This window comes from Galleria mellonella, unplaced genomic scaffold (assembly GCF_026898425.1).
Source record: "Galleria mellonella isolate WM207_F2 unplaced genomic scaffold, CSIRO_AGI_GalMel_v1 utg257, whole genome shotgun sequence".
NCBI lineage: Eukaryota > Metazoa > Arthropoda > Insecta > Lepidoptera > Pyralidae > Galleria > Galleria mellonella.
Window position 1 is genome coordinate 491,541 of NW_026442054.1, and position 23,911 is coordinate 515,451.

Consider the following 23,911-nt stretch of genomic DNA (forward strand, 5'->3'; position numbering starts at 1 on the left):
GATGGTTTCCATGGGAACTATGTGAAGGTTAACCTGATAGGCTATATTGCTAGCAATGGGACTGGTGGTCCGCATTATTAACGATCCCTCGCCCCAGTTTTTGAGTTTATCCATTACAAATTAAAAATCAAATCCTTTCTCCTTATAATATTAGGTGGTTTAATATCCGAGTCCTTAAGAATGGCAACGCATTGGGAATATCATGGGCGAAACAATACAGTCTGTTATGTCCACGGTACTGCTCGTGTCTATAGGCGACGGTTACCACTTTCCATCAGGTGGGCCGTCAGCTTGTTTGCCATTCTAAGTTGTATAAATAAATAATAATAAATAGTCGTTTAATATAATTATATTTTCCATTTTGTATAGAGAATAATATGCGAATAAAAGAAATGTATGTATAACCTACTTATATACAATTAGAGGTACAAATGTCGCGGAAACGTGGCCTCCGTATATTTGTACATCGATGGCCTCCTAAACGTCGCGTCGTGGAGGTTGCGATTTGCATTATCACCACGCTCTTTATACCAAGTTGTAGTGTGGTACAATTTGGAGTATTTCCATCACTAATATACGAGTGAGATATTTGTTTATGTGTTAATAGTTGTAGCACTTCAGCTGCCCGCTAACGAAATGCTTTCTCACTGTACTGGGTTGACTGGAAGAGATCTCTGTCAGAGAGAAGTCCACCCTTGCTCACAACATTTATAAATACATTATTTTATATGTAACTTACACATGCAATAAAGAATATATATATATATATATATATATATATATATATATATATATATATATATATATATATATATATATATACATTTGAAATATATGTTTGCATGGCTGTGTTTCGTTTGTGGTTTGTAGGGTGGGATATGACAGTGAATTTACAGGGTACAGAGGAATAACACCTGAGTCCTCAAGAATGGCAACGCATGGGGGGTATCATAGGCGAAACAGTATACTCTGCTATGTCCATGGTACAGCTCATGTCTATAGGCGACGGTTACCACTTTCCATCAGGTGGACCGTCAGCTTGTTTGCCATTCTAAGTTGTATAAAAAAAAGAACAGAAAAATAAAACTCTAATTATGCTAGTCAAGTAAAAAAAAAAAATCCAATACTAATTTTTTGTTTCATTGCAAAAAATTAATTTATTACGATTATATTATATTACCAAAAAAAAAAGTTGAGATTCTGAATTCGTCTGCGTATGAGTATTATTTAAAATTGATAGTTTATTTCATCACATACATACATACATACATATATCTCATATCTGTGGTCTGATTAAAAAATGCGTAAGCTCAAAGTCAAGGTTTAATAATTGCATGCCGCTAATGAGGGAGATAAAAATATGAGGTGACAATTAGGGTTGTCACTCATACTGAAATAATTATTGATTAACTATATATTATAGTATAGTAAAGTTTAGTTACATACATACATATATACATACATATCTGTCACGCCTGTCTCCCATTAGGGTAGGCAGAAACAATGGAACGCCAAATGCTTCGATTTAAACAAACCTCTTTCGCTTCCTCCACATTCATCAATCTTTTCATACACGCTCGCCGGTTACGGGTACTTTTAATTTGGCCCTTCTTCAGCACGTCGCCTGTTTGGTCGACATACGTCCGTCTAGGGCGGCCCCTACCGACATCTCCATTCATTCTTGCTTGATTAATTTTTTTTTTAATGTTTAGATCAAGTTTTAAATATCGCTAAAAAGTATTTTGTTTAATAAAGTTTTTATACATTAAAAAAAATATTGCTATACTTGAAAATGAAGAGATATATAACTGCTTAAAGAACCTCTAAGAATAATGAGGGAGATGAACAAAACAACAAAACTGAGGGAGACTTTGTACAAAAGTCGATTGTTTGGCTGCCTCTGTTCCATTCGTGTTTCTACCGTGAAGCAGTTGTGTTTGCATGGCTGTGTTTCGGTTTGAAGGGTGGGATATGGCGTGAATTTACAGGGTACAGAGGAATAACACCTGAGTCTTCAGGAATGGCAACGCATGGGGGTATCATGGGCGAAACAGTTTACTCTGTTATGTCCATGGTACTGCTCATGTCTATAGGCAAAGGTTACCACTTTCCATCAGGTGGGCCGTCAGCTTGTTTGCCAAGTTTCTAAGTTGTATAAAAAAAATGAATATAAATCCAAGTACATTAGACTACGCATTGCATCTAAAATATAAAAAATAGTAATTTTCTTCAGCAAATTATTGCTGTTTTCATAAAGTCCTTAATACACTTACATATATATTACATATCTAAAGATTTTTTTTTATTTTAATAGCCTGGTAATAAATAATTGTATATTATAATATATATATATATATATATATATATATATATATATATATATATATATATATATATATTACTCGTATATTGGTTGTTTGCTAATACTCATATAAAGGTGGGACATTAATAAATTTTATTTAAATATCAAAGTTGACAACCCTATTGAATACATAGATACAAAAATATCGATGAACTGGCTTATCAATTCTTAATATCGATCATACTTATTATAAAACTATCATCTAATCTATACTTATAATAAATCTGTAGAGAGGTCAATTCTGTACATGAAATATATTTCCAAAATAACTATCAGCGGGTGATTAGTGATCGATACTGATGCCAAAAATGCAATCAGTAAAATTTTTATCTGTCTGTTAACTACTTGACGGATTTTAACGAAACTTGGCACAATTATTCTTCATACTCCTGAGCAGGTTATAGTATACTTTTCATCACGCTACGATCAATAGGAGCAGAGCAGTGAAGGGAAATGTTGGGAAAACGGGAGAAGTTACTCCATTTTTAAGCTTCCGTCGCGTGTGCAGCTTTAACGGCCACTTTTTAAAATGTAAAAATGTTCACCCGTGCGACACCGGGACGGGCCGCTAGTTCTGAATAAACATATGCAAATCTACCATGTTCAAAAGAGCTCAACCTTTGTCCAATGTTAAGGAAGTACTGATAATGGCTGGCGATGGCCTCCAATTGGTCACAAGTTCAATTCCGTTCGCGTGACTATTCAGAACTGTTGAAATTAATGGAGCATGTCGTTTCTGAGATGTACGATTAGAGGAACAATTAGAAACATTCGAGTAAACTTAATTATATTATAATTTCTTTATAGATTTTTTTTTTAATATAAATCTAGTGTCCAATTTGGAATACGAGTTGCTTTATTTAAATAACAGATTAAATTTGACACAACTATGTGTATATATGTATGTATGTGTATATATGTATGTGTATGTATGTGTGTATACATATATGTATATATATATATATATATATATATATATATAATTATTTATAATTTATGTAAATATTTATTTTAATTTCTGTCTTGCACTACTACTGGCCACTCACTACTTCCTATGCCACTGCGTTAGGTTGACTGGAAGAGATCTCTTTTAGAGATAAGTTCGCCATTGCTAACATTGTTATTAACTTATCGTTGTTACTGTATGTTTTAGTGCATTAAAGAATATATATAAAAAAATAATAATAATAAAAAAAGAATTTTCCAAAACGTTTTACAACTAACAGTGTTATGAAGTAACAAATATAAAAATAAATGCAACAAAATTCAGAACTTGCTGTTTTTTGAAGTCGTTTGAAAATGTATATAATTCATTCCTGTTATATAATCCTTGTATATGTTGCAGTTTACCAGAGGGAGACTTTGTACGAAAAGTCGATTGCTTTGTACCTCTGTCGATAATTCGTGTTTCAACCGTGAAGCAGTTGTGTTTGCATGGCTGTGTTTCGGTTTGAAGGGTGGGATATGGCGTGAATTTACTGGGTACAGAGGAATATCACCTGAGTCCTTAGGAATGGCAACGCATGGGGGGTATCATGGGCGAAACAGTATACTCTGTTATGTCCATGGTACTGCTCATGTCTATAGGCGACGGTTACCACTTTCCATCAGGTGGGCCGTCAGCTTGTTTGCCATTCTAAGTTCTATAAAAAAAAAAAGTCAAAAATCTTAACCAGTCAAAAGTACTATTGACTAGCGAAATCAGTCAAAAGTACTTCTGACCGTATGCTTTAGTCAATAATACTTTTGACTGAAATAACAGTTAGAAGTACATTTGACTAAGCGATTCCGTCAAAAGTGGTTTTGACTGCTTGTATCAGTCAGAAATCTTAAAAAGTCCTAACCTAACCTAATTTACTTAAATTAGGTTAGTATGCTTTTTATGTATTGATTGTAATGCCAAATTTTTCGTAATAAAAGATTTCACATTTAATCAATATCTCTTTTTTTTCATCTAACGAGTTAATAGTACTTTTAACTGATGCTTTTTGCAGTTAAAACTACTTCTAACGAAGAGCGTCAGTCAATAGTGCTTTTGACTGGTTTTATTTATTTATTTATTTATTAAACACTTTATTGCACCAACATAACAGGATTTGTTGAACAATTTTCAATAAGTATAGTGTAGTACAAAAGGCGGTCTTATTGCTAAGCAATCTCTTCCAGACAACCTTTGGGTGGAAGGAATTAAAGCATAAGTAGGTAGGTGGCACGTTAGAAGAAATAGATCTGTAAAAAAAAAATATCTGTGACAGCATAGTCACATACACATACATAAATAAACACATACAACCAAATATATTTGACTGCAACATATACATTAATACCTTATGTTAAGAGCTAACACCTACAAATTTTACATAAGCCAAGCAACCGTGAGCCAGCGGTTTTGACCTACTTGTTAATACTTTAACATATGAACATACAACGCCTATTATATTCACTACCTAGTACCACAATGGATTAATAATTGCTTAGCTTCTTGGTATAATATCTTATTAATAAATAATATGTGTAATTTAAATGTTTGTCCGTATGTTTGTTATTTAATAAATACGCACACTTGAACAGCTGTGCATATTTCTATGTAATTTAGTTCTAGGTAAAGAGTGAACGAGAAAAGAACATTAATTAAAATAATAGAGAATAGAAGAGGCAAAATGCTGAGCCACCTTATACAGACTTGACGATTTTTTTAAAAGCATAGTAGAAGGAAAAATAGAGGGCAAAAGAGGAAGGGGAAGACCGGGGAATAACTACATGGGACAGATAAAAGAAACACTAGGTGTCATGTCGTATAGGGAGGTCGAGGATATGGCCCGAGATAGAGCTGGCTGGAAGAAGACGCATGAATTAGTTGCACCGACAAGAGGAAACTCTTAAATGAAAAGAAGATATAGGTAATAATTTATGTATGTATATGTATATGACTATCCTGTCACAGATATTATTTTTTACAAATCTATCTTTTTTAACGAGCCACCTACCTACTTATGCTTTAATTCCTTCCACCCAAAGGTTGTCTGGAAGAGATTGCTTGGCAATAAGACCGCCTTTTGTACTACACTATACGTATTGAAAATTGTTTCAACAAATCATGTTATGTTGGTGCAATAAAGTGTTAAATAAATAAATAAAATAAATAAATAAATAAATTGTCCGTAATTGTCCGATTATGTTTATTATAAACAAGTAGCTACAACCGGCGGTTTTGATTATGTAAATTATAATAAACGTAGATAAATTTTATTTTTTATACTTATATTAATACGTGAAGCAGAAACATTGCACCCCTTTCTGCGAAAATTGCGCGGACAGAGAAGTATGAAATCTGGCACACTTGTAGTTTATATAGAGAAGGAGTGCAGTATGCATTTTTTTTAAATTATACATAAAAATACATTAAATAAAACAATTTTTATAAAAAAAAAAAAAAAAAAAAAAAAAAACATTACACATACACGCATATATACTATTTTTTTTTATTGGTAGTCTGTGGTCAAATTGAAAATAGATTAATATGATTTGTCTTTAATATTATGAATTTACTGGAATTGAATTTACAGCAGTTGTGTTTGCATGGCTGTGTTTCGGTTTGAAGGGTGGGATATGACTGTGAATTTACTGGGTACAGAGGAATAACACCTGAGTCCTCAGGAATGGCAACGCATGGGGGGTATCATGGGTGAAACACTATACTCTGTTATGTCCATGGTACTGCTCATGTGTATAGGCGACGGTTACCACTTTCCATCAGGTGGGCCGACAGCTTGTATGCCATTCTAAGTTGTATAAATTAAAAAAAAGAAACCGAGTTGGCATGCAGAATGCGTTCAGTTTCTGAATTGTTTACCATATTGTTGTTTGTTGCAGATTTCCTGATACCATGCAGTAGATAATTGTAAGTATAGATTTTTCCTTATGGATCGAATATAAAATGATTTAATATTGATCGTTAGTTGTTATGCAACTTAGAATGGCAAACAAGCTGATGATTCAATATATATCAATATAGATATATTGTGCAGTAATCGTATGCGCCTGGCAATAGGTACAAACTGGGGGGAAAGGGATTGTTAGTAATGGAGACTGAGAATCCCATTGCTAGCAATATACCCAACCAGGTCGACCTGCTCGCGGTTCCCCCTGGAAACTATCATGGTTAATTACTGATGAATTCATCATGACGGGCTGACTGGCCTGTTTTCATTCTCATCTATCACCCTTCACTGGTGCACCGCCAGCGTATCCCGTTAGCGCAGGCGGGGTTACCATACCATTTTCACCCATTATAAAAAAGAAAAAAATAGGTACAAACTTAGCTTTTGCTGGACTGATGTTCGTTCAGCGCTGATTTTCAGTTTGCATCTACACGGGGCACCGTTTCATTATCAAATATATATATATATGGATATTACATAAAAAGTAAAAGAAAAAAAAACAAAAACTAAAATAAACAGGTATAAAAACAATGAATAAAAGAAAAAAAAAACAGAACAAAACAAGAACACCTGCTGGTAACTGGTAACCATCGCCTATAGACACGAGCAACACACTTTATGATGTCCTTGGTACTCTTCATGTGTTCTCATTACTGAGGACTATGGTGTTATGCCTCCATAACCTGTAAATATCTATAAACCGATTTGGAATTTTTTTGTTTTTATTTTAATGTATATACTTACAGATTGGAATTCATAGATAGATAGATAGATAAACTTTTTATTTGAGCCATTTGTGACACACGTAAATTAACAAATGAGTTCATACAATCAAATTGTTTACCAGAGGGAGGCTTTGTACAAAAGTCGATTGCTTGAGTACCTCTGTCCTTGCATGGCTGTGTTTCGGTTTAAAGGGTGGGATATGACGTGAATTTACTGGGTACACAGGAATAACACCTGAGTTCTCAGGAATGGCAACGCATGGGCGAAACAGTATACTCTATTATGTCCATGTAACTGCTCATGTCTATAGGCGACGGTTACCACTTTCCATTAGGCGGGCCGTCAGCTTGTTTGCCATTCTAAGTTGTATAAAAAAAAAGTTGTATATAAAACAAAAGATAAAATATGAAAATATATTTTCACCATGTGTGTGTCGCAGTGACCCAAATAGGCTACAGCTCAGTGATGGTTTTGCTTTTCAGCGCTGATTTTCAGCTGCTGAATTTACAATTTGAATTGCAATATAAAATTTTGCTGAATCTTAAATTAAAGTTTTTCATATTTATCTAAATTAATTCCGCTCTCTTTATCTTATTGTTGAGTTTTACTAAATGTGTTGTTTTATGGTATATAGTAACACAATAGGTAATTATGTTGCCACTATAAAAAAGCCACAGCGAAATCCAAACCTTAAGATTGCTATCGCACTCAACAGATGGCGCAAAACAGGACAAAATCTACAAAGATCCATTGAGTGTTTTATCTATAATCTTGCACTAGGAAGCCATGCATTCCAAATATGGTGATGCACTTATAATCCTTTATAAGGGTCCATTTGCGTATAACCTCACCATAACGCGCCATCGGCCTTATATGCGTCATAACACAATGTAACGTATCTATCTATGTTATTAAATTAATTAACAGCATTCATAATTTGCCTTACCTTAAGTGTGGCAACGTCGCACTTTTATATGTCAATTTTCAAAAACAATTCAAATCGAAGATTGAAAATATGTTTTTTTTTTATATAGCTTTACCTTTTATATATTTATATAACATTTTAAGTATTCTCTTTATTTTATGTGTTCGCTTTTAATGAATTACTCGAGCTGTGCACATAATGTGACTGGATTATAACCTAGCCGAATCACAAGCTTCAAAAGGGGGGTAAAGAGGTTTCTTCAGGGTCGGCAACGCACGCGTAATACCTCTGGTATTGCAGGTGTTCATAGGCTACGGTAACCACTTACCATCAGGTGGCCGTATGCTTGTTTGCCACTTCAGTGGTATAAAAAAAACTATTATTTAAGTTTTTTATGGTTATGATCTGTTTTCTGTGCCAATAAAATAAAATAAAATAAAATAAAATAAAATAAAATAAATAAATCCATTTAATATCCAGATAATAAGATCTATTTTTTGTTAATAATAGACTTAAAATTACGTTAGTAAAAAAGGTTATGATTTAATAAAACATATATATTAGAGTTTAATTAATCATATATTCGTTGTATCGGTCCCGGCATAGAATAGGCCACCCCTTCCTTTCCCGTGGGTGTCGTAAAAGTCGGCTAAGGGACGGCGAAGGATGAGTAGCAGCGTCCCTCTTGAAGTATCCCCAGAGGCCTAACTGCGGTTGCCAACCTTACCAAAGGTGGCAACTAATAGCAAAACTCCCCTTATAGGGAAGGCTTATGTCCAGCAGTGGACAGTTAACGGAAATAATGAAGTCATATACCCGAGAGGCATTCGGTCAGAACGCAACAAACTAGGGCATGGTTATTTCGTATTGTAGTCTCCGTCTTGATGGAATGCCCTATCACAGGTGCATGGACTGCCTCATGATGATGATGATCATGCTATGATGAAGCCATAAGACGTATAAAAAAAATTAAAAGGCTCTCACCTATCATATCTTGACGCGTAATGATGCGTTCATGTTTATGCATACAGCACAATATTGTGTAGGTCGTTGGTACGTCCGGCCGCCTGATTCGAACTTATGACGCGCTCCGCTCAGCCAAGTAGCCGCTTCCTGCCGTCAACTTGTAGGGTTGACACACGATTTATATATATATATATATATATATATATATATATATATATATATATATATATATATATATATATATATATATGGATTTTTAATCCTTATTAAAATTACAAATTTGAATCTTACTTTATTTGTTACCTCAAAGCCTTAACGGTTTAACCTGGTGTTTCCCAACGTGGGGCCCATACCCCACAGGGGGGCAATTTGATAGTTAAGGGGGCAATTAAAAATGGTCTCGAAGTTATTTGAATCCTCTTGCTTCGGGCCATTTAAATGCAATGCTACGAGTAGATATCATCGGTGCCAAATTTAACAAAAAAAAAAGCAAATTATTATCATTGTCATCATTGTCTGTCAATATTTATTATGTATAATTTCGTTTGACGTTACCAAAATATCAACTGGGCGATTAAAGTCGTCAAGTAAACTTTGGAAAAATTATGTATGAGGACATAAAAATTTTAGAAATGTTTAAGTGGGGCATGGCACAAAAAAGGTTGGGAAACATTGGTTTAACCAATCAGTATGAAATTTAGTATAGATGTAGTACGAGGGTCATTTGAAAAGTTCTTAGCCTAACATGGTTAAAGTCATTGGTTTTTTTATAACTATCCTCATTTTGTAGTTACATTATTTAGCAACAAGTATGCACAGTTTAGTTTATTCACAGTAACTCATTGTTCGTTTACACGTGATACTTGGCAGGTGGATTGGCAACCGCAGTCAGCTTTAGAGATGTTTTTAAAGGGACACTGCTGTCTATCCCTCATCTTACTTTAGTCGCCTCTTACGACGCCCACGGGAAAGGAAGGGGTGGCCTATTCTATGCCGGGACCACACGGCCAATTAATTAGAGGTAATGTATATTAATAATATGTATGATAATATATGAACGCAATTATAATTTTAAATGATCGCATCCTTAAGTGGATAATAATAATGATACATACATACATACATGCATATCTGTCACGCCTGTCTCCCATTAGGGTAGGCAGAAACAATGGAACGCCAAATGCTTCGATTCAAACAAACCTCTTTCGCTTCTTCCACATTCATCAATCTTTTCATACACGCTCGCCGGTCACGGGTACTTAATAATTATGATTAATTTCGTAAACCTTTTATAGACTCCCGTGATACAGTTTCACCTAGTATAATCATATTTATTATGTATATATAATAAATAAATAAATATTTGACAATAACGAAGTCGAAGATAAAACTTATATTAAAGATTATTTTAATTTTACCATAGCTGGCAACCCTATTGGACTGTCAACCCTTGACACAACCGCATCAAACAATACATCGTTGTGACCATTTACAGAACCGTTACACCATCACCTCGTGTGTGTCTGTCTGTCACTTATAAAGTGATTTGTATATAGATATGTGTATAGTTAATTATATATATATATATATATATATATATATATATATATATATATATATATATATATATATATATATATATATATATATATATATATATATATATATATATTTGAATGAATGAATGAATGAATATTATAACTTGAAGAACCATTCACCATATCAACTGTCTATTGCTAAATATAGACTTCTCTCAAAGAGGGGTTTTTACCAGGCTTTGGTGATGTCTTAAGAAGGACATTTCTGCCTATTGCTCGATCAGTAAATTTCCTTAGTGGCCTCTTACGACACCCACGGAAAAGGAAGGGATGGCCTATTCTATATCAAGACCATACGATGACATACTCGAAAAACATACCTATGTGTTTCTAGTCTTTAATATCTTAAAAACAAAATAGTATGGGTCTTAAAGACCAATATAGTCCTAATAAAAAAAAAAATTATAAGTTTAGTCTGTCTATATGTTTGTTTCGGTATTATTCAAAAACTTGGACGCTGTTTTTTCTGTTGTTTCTGCAGGTCTAACTTAAAAAGTTGTGTGTTTTTATTATCTTAATACGTTACCTAGACGAAGATCATTTGGTTTCTTGATTTTAAAATCCTTTTGTACGAATTAGTGGACAAAAAGTTAGTAAGAAATAAAATATCTCGGACACCAGCAGAGTTATTATGAACGTTCTCAATCAAATTAATCATGCGCGCTTGGAGTGCGCGGGGCGACGCGTGGCGCTGCGCCCGCGCAGTGACTCGTTCGACAGCCGGCCGACACAGACCTTGATCGCATCGCGACCGGTACATTATGCAACGCGTGGATTATTTCATTATTGACATCTAGCCTAGATTGAAGCAGAATGCGTGTTGACTATCCTTATTTATATATTAAGCACTATTATTAATTATACCAACAATAAGACAGTATGCTCGAAAGCTCGTTTAAAATAATCAATCAACTGGGCTGTAGAGTATTGGAAAAACTCCGCCTCATCTTCTCAGTACATGTAGCCAGTGATGATCTATGAAACCGAAACATGGTCCTATAGGGGGGAGGGGGGGGAGGGATTAAAATTAAATGAAATTCATTTGCCAGAAACATTGTAGATAAGTTTACAACTTGACAAAAGCAACATCTTCCACCACCACCATTCACCAGAGGGAGACTGTACAAAAGTCGATTGCCTGGGTAGGTCTCCGCGAGGAGTTCGACCTGGTTGGGTGTATTGCTAGCAATGGGATTCTCAGTCTCCATTACTAACAATCCCTTTCCCCCCTCAATATCTAAATTGGGACTTCCTTTCGGAAATGGTTTATGTATAACCTATATAAATATTTCTTTATCAATTTTTGCACCTATCTCTTGCATGGGTTAGCGATTTCCTCTTAGGTCATATCCGAGTGCATTGTAATATAGAGATAGCCAATAACAGAAAACTAAGGAAATATGTGTTTGGCATTTACCTCATAAGATTTCGTAGATTTCATTGACAAGGGTCTTTGTATAAGACTTTGCATTGGGTTGGTTGGTTGGAAGAGATCTCTTTTAGAGATAAACCCACCCTTGCTAACAAGCTGTTAAACTAATCGTTGTATCTTTTTTTTTTTCAAGTACAATAAAGATTAAATATTGTACTTAAAAAAAAATTACCACTAGGAGACTTTGTACAAAAGTCGTTTGCTTGGACACTTCTGTTATATTCGTGTTTCAACCGTGAAGCAGTTGTGTTTGCATGGCTGTGTTTCGGTTTGAAGGGTGGGATATGGCACACTGGCCACTTTCCTTCAGGTGGGTCGTCAGCTTGTTTTTACTTTAAACTTTCACCAAGCACATATATGGCAAATACAAAAGGACCTCATTGACTACGGAACCCTAAAAATGTGGTCATAATAGCCAACTAAAACATGTAGAAACCCACTGATAGTCCTTATCTGATGTTCCAAAGAACAAATGACCATAGAGTGAGTCATTTTAAACAAACTGTTTGAATGCTTATTTAAAGACCTCCTTAACACTATGGTATTTGTAATGCGTCTATATTATCTGTTTTCTTTTTTTTATCTCTGGCGTCAAATAATGTTCATAAGTTCGTCGTGTCGTATCAAGTGTCCCAACATTTTTCCCCTTCTGTCCTCAATAGTTCTAATAATTTGTCTTTTTCCCTTAACCCTAAGCAGGACCTCTTCATTGCTAATTCGATCCTTCCAGCTAATTTTCTCCATCCTTCTCCAGCACCACATTATAATAGAAGGTAAGATAGAAGGAAGGGGGCGGGAGAGAGGGAGACCGAGAAATATTTACATCAGGCAGGTCAAGGAAGGAGTTGGTGTCGTGTCGTATCAAGAGGTGAAGAGACTCGCTGAAAATCGTAGTGAGTGGCAAGAGATCCACCGACAAGAGCGCAGCTCTTAAATAGAATAGATAGATAGGCGTCAAATAATCATAGTATATTTATACCTAATATTTTTAAAAATAAAGATCAGGGGGCACGGTAGTGGTTCCGCCAAGTGAATACAGACGTACCATATTTTTCTCAAAGTGACTCACCGTTATTGTAAAAGTGTAATATTTCGATTGCTAAGTAAATAAAAATAGTGAACTTAAGAATAAACTATTTTATTAGTAGAATATGTTGCCATCTAATTGCCAAGTATTTATAATTAATATATAAATAAAGATGTCTAACATTGATACGGTCACTATAAATGAAATTCACTGGGTTTTAAATGAGATCTTACAACTCTTTGTAGCCTTACAAGACTTGGCATTTTTTTTACATTTTATGTTTTTGTTTGGATAACAATTTTTAATATTCCTATATGATTTTGTCGTGTAATTGCCAAGTCGTTATAATAAATATAGAAATAAAGATGTCTAATATCGATACGGTCACTGTAAATGAAACTCACTTGATTATGCATGAGACCTAACAATTTTTTGTAATGGAAGAACTACCTTACAAGACTTGTAATTTTTTTACATTTTATGTTTTTGCTGAGGTAACATTTTTTAATATTCCTATATGATTTATTTTAATAACTAAATCATTAATCTTTTAAAAATATTAGGTAATATAAACATTTACATATTACTACTAGCTTTTAACCGAGACTTTGTCTGCGTGACCACGATATGTTCACTGAGCGAGAAATAAAAGTAAAATATGTCCTTCTCTATTCCATATAGCACATATACACTACAGTTCACTATGATTGGTTAACCGGTTAAGGTGTTATGAGGTAACAAACAAATACACTTTCACATGTATATAACTAGTAAGTATTGTATTAGGTGGCCTTGTTTGCTTGTGATTTTGGCACTTTGTGAGTGTAAAAAGAGATCAATGCCCACTAGTGGGACGTTACGCGGTTGGGATGATGAAGCAAGTAATAATGTGCCTCTATAATCATTGTATGAAGTGCTTTTGTCTCAAGCTCAACAAGTCATTTCCTTAGAGCGATGACCGATATATTAAGCGATATACGATACCGTCTGTCCGTCTGTAAGTGGGGAATGTGGGTGGATGGAAATTGATACTTTGTAATGGTCTCGTTGAAACACCAACAAAAAACTTATGGGTGTATTTATTTTAAATAGCCCGATGATGCCTTCTTGTTATGGACATTGTAAGCGACGCGTTCTGTGCCTCAAAACTCAATTATTAATAAAATAGTTTGTCTATGTCATTGTCTCTGCGTTTTTAAACTTATAATCGGCGCAACGGATGCCACGCCCCAGTCTGCACCTAGATGCGATCGACACCACACGTCTATTTATTATCTGTAATTAACGAAAATAAAATCGAAAATAAAATCCAATTGTAAAAGTCTTCGTTTTTTGCCATCACCGTGACCTACCATATTCTATACCATACAGACATCAATGATTGTTTGGCTTTGTTAAAGACTACTGCAATGTTAAAGATAATTTTTTAATACAAATTTTTAACTTTTTCTATTTTTACTTAAAACAATGTACATTGTCTGCTTAATTGTCGTGAGCATATTGTCGGTGTGTCTTTTGTAAATAAATAAATAAATTTCACTCATTCCTACTTAGAAATATAAAAGTGAATATTTTCAATGAATTTGATGTTATTTTGCGGAAGTCAGTAAGTAGATTTTGCTCTGCGAAAAAGATTGTGACAGATTTAATATTGACTAGTAATATTTAAAAACAAACGGTGGTGTTTCTCTTGAAATGAATGCCTTACGCTGGTTTCTCTCCCTGGGGCCCTGGATACAGGCCGATTGTGTTTCTGCCGGGGGTTAGTTTGCCATCTCCTCTCATTAAGAGAGGAGACGTGAATTTTGTTAAAGATATTAATAATAATAATTTATTTAGCAAATACTTAACGTTCGTACAGAGTAGCATAACATAAATAGGGAGTGAAGGTGTTATGTAATGTTTGCCAACATGGAAATAATTCAAAAATTTCAAGGAACATCTTGGGGTACATTTATTTCAGCCGTTAACTATCCACTGCTGAATATAAGCCTTCCCCATAAGGGGAGTTTTGCCAGTAGTTGCCACGCTTGGCAGGCGGGTTGGCAACCGCAGTTAGGCTTTTAGAGATATTTTAAGAGGGATGCTGCTGCTTATTCCTCCACCATAAACTCCCTTAGTCGTCTCTTACGACACCCACGGGAATGGAAGGGGTAGTCCATTCTATGCCGGGACCTACACGGTAATTCGGTATAGTCTATAACTAATATAATAAATGTAAAAATGAGCTTGTCTGTTACCTCTTTGCGCCTTAACACCTCAACTGAACATCATAGAATTTTATATTCACAATTTTTTTTTATACAACTTAGAATGGCAAACAAGCTGACGGCCCACCTGATGGAAAGTGGTAACCGTCGCTAATAGACATGAGCAGTATCATGGACATAACAGAGTTTACTGTTTCGCCCATGATACCCCCATGCGTCGCTATTCCTGAGGATTCAGGTCTTATTCCTCTGTACCCTGTAAATTCACTGCCATATCTCACCCTTCAAACCGAAACACAGCCATGCAAACACAACTGCTTCACGGTTGAACCACGAATGGGGCAATTTACATATTATTCACAAATTATTTGGGATGAAGAAGGATATAGTCAATTTATATACAGTTATAGTGTATGTAGTTTATAGTACATTCCGGTGACACGATCGAAGTCAGGGGTAAAAGTTAGTAAAATAATAAATTGTCATACATTACGCGGACACACCGCGTACCATCTAAAATTATGTAGTTACAGTAAAATTGCAAAATCCATTGTTGAAACAATGAATTTCACCGTTTAACAAAAGGCAAGTATCCACTAGACGTGCGCGCGCGCAGTGAAAGTGGATGCCCGCGCATGACCCCCGCAGGTACATTACTGATTTAGGATTTATAGGGTGTGAGCTGGATCTGCCTCGGATATCTAACGAGGTCTAGAAAAAGCTCGAAAGTTGTATATGTTGTCGAAATGCGTCCATATATATTACGTACCGAATAGAAACTTTATGGTAGAAAGATTAAGATCAGAGATTACAGATTCATTTTACAGATTAATCTGTAATATTTGACTGGGGGGGGGAAGGGATTGTTAATAATGGAGACTGAGAATCCCATTGTTAGCAATATACCCAACCAGGTCGACCTCCTCGCGGTTCTCCCTGGAAACTATCATGGTTAATTCCCGATGAATTCATCATGATAGGCTAACTGGCCTGTTTTCATTCTCATCTATGACCCTTCATTGGTGCTCCGCCAGCGTATCCCGTTAGCGCAGGCGGGGTTACCATACCATTTTCACCCATAAAAAAACAGACAAAGAGTGAGAGCGACAAGTCATTTGTTAATTTTGGACATAAGAAATACGTAGGTTTTGTACATCGATACATACTAAACAGGAATAACATATACCACACGGACAAAGTCGCGAGCATTAGTTAGTAAAGAATAAAAATCTCTTTTGCATATCCAATAATTGGATTCCAATATATTATATACCCTTCTTTGCATGATTTTTTTATTGGTGAAATAAATCAAGGTGATATAATTCATGTTCAAAATTAAAGGAATAATGGTTAAAAAACAAATTTGACAGCTATGTTTTTTTTCTGCAATGGACATTAAAAAGGTATCCAGACACGATCAACTTAAAGTGAACTTGGCGTTTTATATAATTTTTGGGCATTCAATGTTATGATGGAAATTTCCACCATTATGCAAAGAAGTGTTAATTGGACTCCAATAATATCCAATAACCGTAAAGCAATTGTGTTTGCATAGTTGTTTCGGTTTGAAGGGTCGGATATGGCGTGAATTTATTGGGTACAGAGGTATAACACCTGAGTCCTCAGGAATGGCAACGCATGGGAGGTATCATGGGCGAAGCAGTATACTCTGTTATGTCCATGGTACTGCTCATGTCTATAGGCGACGGTTACCACTTTCGATCAGGTGGGCCGTCAGCTTGTTTGCTATTCTAAGTTGTATAAAAAAAAACATTGCAATTTTCGTCCAAAACATAAACGGGACAGAGTGATTAGCAAAGAGTGTGAAGCAATTAAAATAACCGACCAGACAACTGGCTGCGAGAAGGTTTTATACTTCCACTTTCATCAACAATGGACATGTGTGAACTTGACACTGGTCAGAACCGGTCGCGCGACGAAATATCGCGGTCGTTCTACACGGAGACATGTTGTCGGTTAAGTATGGTTGCACCATAAGAATATAAATCCTTATATTTATTTATTTATGGCAACAAACAGTCATTTACAAAATAATTAACAACAATATACATTGCAGTTTTAGAACAATAGACCCAACAGTGGCAATAACAGTATTTTAAAAACATAGAGATATTATTCATGAAGTCCCATGGAAACACGCGTGAGATTTAGCAACAAATCCAAGGTACTAATATATATATATATATATATATATATATATATATATATATATATATATATATATATATATATATATATATATATATATATATATATATATATATAAGTATCAAAGATGAAGAAAAAGAAAGAAGATGCGCCGATTTAATTTTAACATACAAGTTTTTGAGTTAATTTACTTTTAAAAACATGAACAGATTCATAAAACGGATCTAATTAAAAAAAAAAATATCTCTATTGAAAGTGATGGTGGAACGGTAAAGAAAGGAATTAATAATACATAATAATAATAAAACTTATAGCTTTTACTGGGTGATAATGTAATGGTGTACCCGCCTGCGATATCGGTGTACACTGGCAGGGCGTTATAAGGGATGACAGGTGAGGAGAAAATAGCTCAGGTGGTTGGTTTCTAGGGGGTATTGCGTGGAGACCGATCTAATAGATACTCTATGGATAGACCAAGATAAGGTTGTTCCTGATAATCTCAAACATGCTTTATCCTTTGCTATTAATTAATAAAGTGATAAAAGGCTAAACTGATTTTAATGATATTTTGCAAATATGTATTGTTTGTTCCAATTTGAAAAAGGGGATAATTTCAAATACTGTAAGAATTACAAAAGGGGGCAAAAGATTTTTTCCCTGATTGATTAGTTTTGTGTTATTTTATAAATAACTATCAATCTTACCCGGGTTCGCACGGGTAGATATAATTTTCGAAAATAACATATATAACCTATGTTACTGAGTGGAAAGGGATTGTTAGTAATGGAGACTAAAAATCCCATTGCTAGCAATATACCTAACCAGGTCCACCTCCTCGTGGTTCCCCCTGGAAACTATCATGGTTAATTCCTGATGAATTCATCATGTTGGGCTAACTGGCCTGTTTTCATTCTCATCGATCACCCTTCACTGGTGTTCCGCCAGCGTATCCTGTTAGCGCAGGCGGGGTTACCATTCCATTTTCATCCACCAAAAAAAAACCTATGTTACTCGCTGTTAGTATAGCTTTCTCTGTTATTCTTTATTTCTTTTTCTCTTTGGCTGTTAAATTGGTTACACACTCTGGGTTCGTTGTACGCGTCCGTGTAGCTTAACTTCAGGCTGCAGCTGAATATCAGCGCTTTACTTTTAAGCAAAACTATCACTGAGCTGTAGCCTATTTGGGTCACTGCGACACACATGGCGAAAACATGGTTTCGTATTTTATCTTTTGTTTTATATTTAAAAAAAAAAGTGTAAATGATTTGATTGTATAAATTCATTTGTTAATTTACTTGTGTCATAAATGGCTCAAATAAAAAGTTTATCTATCTATCTTTTTATACGTGATTTCTTTTCAAAATCGGTTAAATAGTTTTCCAGTTAATCTTGTATAAACAAACAAGCATTAGTTATTACTATATTAATATACAAGTGGACATTTCAAAACTAAATTAAATCAAGTTGAAATGATAGAGTACTTACTTCACATGTCGTTTTCACTAAGGGCACAACCTGGTCCTGGTGACCTGACCAAATTGGGCCGACCTTCCGGCAAGGTCGGCCCAGGTTATCACCAGTATGGAGACACGCTATTTTAGGTTCAACATAAAAAGTACTCACAAACATTCCCAAGTTCATTACGTATGTTTAATTTGTTTTTATTTGGCTTTAAAAAGGAGAATAATTTAAAATATTGCTCTTCATCTTACCATACTTGTTTTTTAACCTTTTAAAATTTTTTGATTTTTATATTTTACTAGAATGGTATTGATTTTATTTAACCAATTTCAAAGAAGTTCTCAATTCGGTCATATATTTATGTTTACTTCACTGACTTATTATAGATACAAACATATATGCCCTATCCTATAAGAAACACCAGGTTTCTTATAGGAATGGATAATGGATGAATAGGATGAAGATAAGCAGATTATTACTAAAATTTAACTACTAGGCATTTGGGGGGGGGGGGGGCAAGGACTTGTTAGTAATGCGGACTACCAGTCCCATTGCTAGCAGTATATCATATAGACCTCCACGTGATCCCCCCTGGAAACCATCATGTTGAACTCCAGGTGTATTCATCACGATGGGCTAACTGTCCTGCCTTTTCATTCTTACCTATACCAGTACTTCACTGGTTCTCCGCCTGCGTATATTCACCAGCGCAGGCGCAGTAACCACTCCATTGTCGTCCATTAAAAAAAAATCCAAGATAGGTTAATTATATATATATATATATATATATATATATATATATATATATATATATATATATATATATATATATATATATATATATATATATATATATATATATATATATATATATATATATATATATATATATATATATTAGTATAGCCATACATATTATAAGTAGTGTTTATGTGTTATATGTGTATTTCTTATGTATTATTATTTCAGTATGCTACTACAATTATGTCACATATCATATGTTACCTCACTCGTCAGCACAGAGTTACTATTCCATATTCATCTCTTTCTAAAAATCTTAAAAGAATTTTGACGTATAATAGTATTCGTTACAAATCAGATCATACAAAATTATACAATTATACAAGAGTTGCCCTTCTAAGCAGCGGCTCGGCCCGCGGCGCCGTCCGGATCGCCCACGCGTGGCCTCGCGTCCGTTGTCAGTTGCCGCTGATTAATATGCTGTCTGTACATTATACAAATTGCTATAAGCAATGTCTGCGCGCGCAGGTGATGTCTATTGTACGTACAGAATTTGTCACTAGCCAGAGGACACAATCTGATACAATTGTCGAACAATGGGACGAGCTGAATGATAAATAAATATTATTCTTAAGTAAAATATTAATGTAGTTATCAATTTATTTATTTGATTCATTACATAGTTATAACGTGTGGTCCCTGCATAGAATAGACTATCCCTTGGGTGTCGTGAGAGGCGACTAAGGGAGGGCGAGGGATGGACAGCAGCGTCCCCCTTCATCTCTAAAGCCTAACTGCGGTTGTTAATTCACCTGTCAAGCGTGACAACATGGTACCGAATGTACATGCTACAGCTCATGTCTATAGGCGACGGTTACAACTTTCCATCAGGTGGGCCGTCAGCTTGTTTGCCATTCTAAGTTGTAAAAAAAAAAGAACCATACCAACTTTTAACTGTCCACTGCTGAACATAAGCCTACCCTTGGGGAGTTTTGTCAGTAGTTGCCACGCTTGGCAGGCGGATTGGCAATCGCAGTTAAGCTTTGGTGATTTTTTAAGAAGGACGCTGGTGCCCATCCCATGCCTTCCTGTGGTTGCCTCTTAACTTTCATATATGTAATATTATAAACGTGAAAGTGAGTTTGTTTGTGGCGTCTTTATAGCTATATGGGATGGAGAACGATATAGATAGATGGATACTCTTTATTGTTTCCTCCAAAAGATTACAATAGTAAACTTATTATAGATATAAACAATTACAAGAAATAATCACAGTGAGAAAACAATGGGCGACCTTATCGCTAACTACTTTTTATCCCGGTCAATGAACATATCCCGGTCATACGGACGAATTCACGGATAGAATGCGGTATTGCAGGCGTTACGAGACTACTTACTTACTCGTAACAGACTACGGTAACCGCTTACCATCTGGTAGGCCGTATGCTTGTTTGCCATCTCAGTGGTATAAAAAAAAAGTGTGTAGATTATATATTTAGATCTATAATCTCATTTTAAATGTATTTATAGTTTTTTTTATTTTTTTTTAATGGATGATAATGGAATGGTAACCCCACGCGCGCTATCGGTATACACCGGCGGGGCACCAGTGAAGGATGATAGGTGAGGATGAAGCAGGTCAGTTAGCCCATCGTGACAAATTCAACAAGAATTGTTCACGATGGTTTCCAGGGGGAACCACGTGGAGGTCGACCTGATAGGGCATATTGCTAGCAATGGGGTTGTCAAACTCCATTACTAACAATCCCTTTCCCCCCCATGTATTTATAGTAATTTTAGTCTATATGGGAGTAATAGGGGTTTAAATTTGAAATAATGTACATATTGAATGTATGAATGAATGAACGGATGAAACTTCTATTTACGAAATGTTTGTGACAGCCAGTAGCAAATTTAAAAAATTTATAACAATAATTCAGCAATTTTTTTTTTTTACAACTTACAAGCTGACGTCCCATCTGATGGAAAGTGTTAACCGTCGCCTATAGACATGAGCAGTACCATGCACATAACAGAGTATACTGTTTCGCCCATGATACCCCTCATGCGTTGCCATTCCTGAGGACTCAGGTGTTATTCCTCTGTACCCAGTAAATTCACGCCATATCCCACCCTTCAAACCGAAACACAGCGATGCAAACACTGCTTCACGGTTGAAACACGAATGGGACAGAGCTACCCAAGCAATCGACTTTTGTACAAAGTCTCCCTCTGGTATTTACTATTACATAGGTGTGTAAATATTATTTTTGCCAATAGTAAAATGGTACAGTATTAATAAAATTGATTACATTAAATGATAACAATCAATAATAATAAGTTATGGTTAAAATTTACAGAGTTGAGAATAAATCATGAATTATAATTATTAAAAAAAAAAAAAAAAAAACTTTAACATTAATTAGAATTTTTCAATTGTGTACATAAACACTTAAATACGTGAATTATTCACTTGTCATTGTATATTTTTATTTATGGCGCAATAAATGAGTTAAATAAATAAATAAATAAATATATGAATTCAGGCCAAGAGAGAAAACGCTCAAAAATAGTGATTTTTTTGTCTGTACCTCATTTTTAATTTACAGTAATGTTACCCAATATACACGTATGTATGTTTATTTATTTATTTTTTATTTATTTACACTTTATTGCACCAAGTAATAAGAGAAATAACAAATACAGTAAATATTAATGAGAAGTGATACAAAAGGCGGCCTTATCGCTAAGCAATCTCTTCCAGATGTTTATAATTTTTATACAGTAGGTTATAAATTAATAATAAAGTCAATCACAATGACAAAATATATATTGACGGTGTGTAGTGAAATTATTAACTCTACTAATTATGTTTTTATATTACTTAGGGTTGTCAATTTATATTATGCGAGTACGTTATACTCTAAATTTTTATACTACGTGTGTAAGGAAGTAATTTTACCTGAAATATTTTTTTTAATTAATTATTGTTTTATTAAATTAAAATTTGGAATGTCATTTCAATTGAGAATAATCAACAAAAAATACATTTGCTTTTTAAAAATAGGATTTTGATATTTACTTAGTAAATGTTAATATTTTGTCAAAGAAACTAATTTTTAAAAAAGGAGTAGGTATAATAATTTAATTAGCATTTTTTGTATGGAAAATAAGTGCTTTAGTTAAAAAGAATGTTAAAACTGTTTAAACATAACTGAAAATATTGCAGTATACTTAACGAAGTACATACTTACATACAACATACCTACATATTTAAAAAAAAAATAGATATAATTTTTTTTATTTTTAAAGTCCATGAAAAAATTTAAATTAATACTAGAAAAAAAGCAATAATAAAGCTGTGAGCGGCCTAAATCATGAAATCAAACATTTATAAATAAAAATAAATTATTATTATAGTTTAAGTTACAGATATTGCATTTCAAACATCGAAAAATCTATATAAAATAACACATTTTTTTTTTTATAAAACTTAGAATGGCAAACAAGCTGACGGCCCACCTGATGGAAAGTGGTAACCGTCGCCTATAGACATGAGCAGTACTATGGACATAACAGAGTATACTGTTTCGCCCATGATACCCCCCATGCGTTGCCATTCCTGAGGACTCAAAAAAATTCAATATCCCACCCTTCAAACCGAAACACAGCCATGCAAACACAACTGCTTCACGGTTGAAACACGAATTATATAAATATCGACTTTTGTACAAAGTCTCCCTCTGGTAAACATTCTCAAAGATTTTCACGTTGTTTCACAAATCCTAATTTAACTACATTATTTTCATTTCAAAATTAAAAAAAAACTTTAAAGCAAAAAAATTAAATCTAAAAATTATATAAATATATTTTCAAAAGTTGACAACCCCAACCGCAAAGTCAAGCCATAGATTATAGAGTCGGCGTGACTGCCAAGGTCAAGCATTATACAACCACGTAATGGTATAATATATATATATATATATATATATATATATATATATATATATATATATATATATATATATATATATATATATATATGTAGGTGACATTGATTCGTGGCATTCGTTCTGTTAAGCTTTGTTAACTTCGAGATTAAGTTATTGTGCCGCATAATGGGGAACACCGGATTATAAGTCTCTTAAGATTTTGCATTACAATGATGATTATTTATAATTTTATATAAATTATAATATAATAAAATCGTTACGAGGCCGAAGTTTTCATATTTTTAAGCGATTTATTTATCATTTCTAAAGGCAGCTTACACCTGTAATCATATAATACCATTCGTGTTTCAAGCGTGAACCAGTTGTGTTTGCATGGCTGTGTTTCGGTTTGAAGGGTGGG

At 34.3% G+C, this 23,911-nt stretch overlaps 1 protein-coding gene across 6 annotated transcripts in view; it reads left to right on the forward strand.

Moving 5' to 3' along the window:
- The window catches only part of LOC113509956 (inverted formin-2), a 133,915-nt gene that overhangs the window by 65,791 nt on the left and 44,213 nt on the right, over window positions 1-23,911 (forward strand). For 4 of the 6 annotated variants that reach the window (XM_052894942.1, XM_052894941.1, XM_052894944.1 and 1 more), the window contains one exon: window positions 6,236-6,263. The exons of the other annotated variants lie outside the window; for them this stretch is intronic. The gene's annotated coding sequence lies outside the window, so the exon portion shown is untranslated. The remainder of the gene's footprint in view (window positions 1-6,235; window positions 6,264-23,911) is intronic. 6 annotated transcript variants of the gene reach the window in all.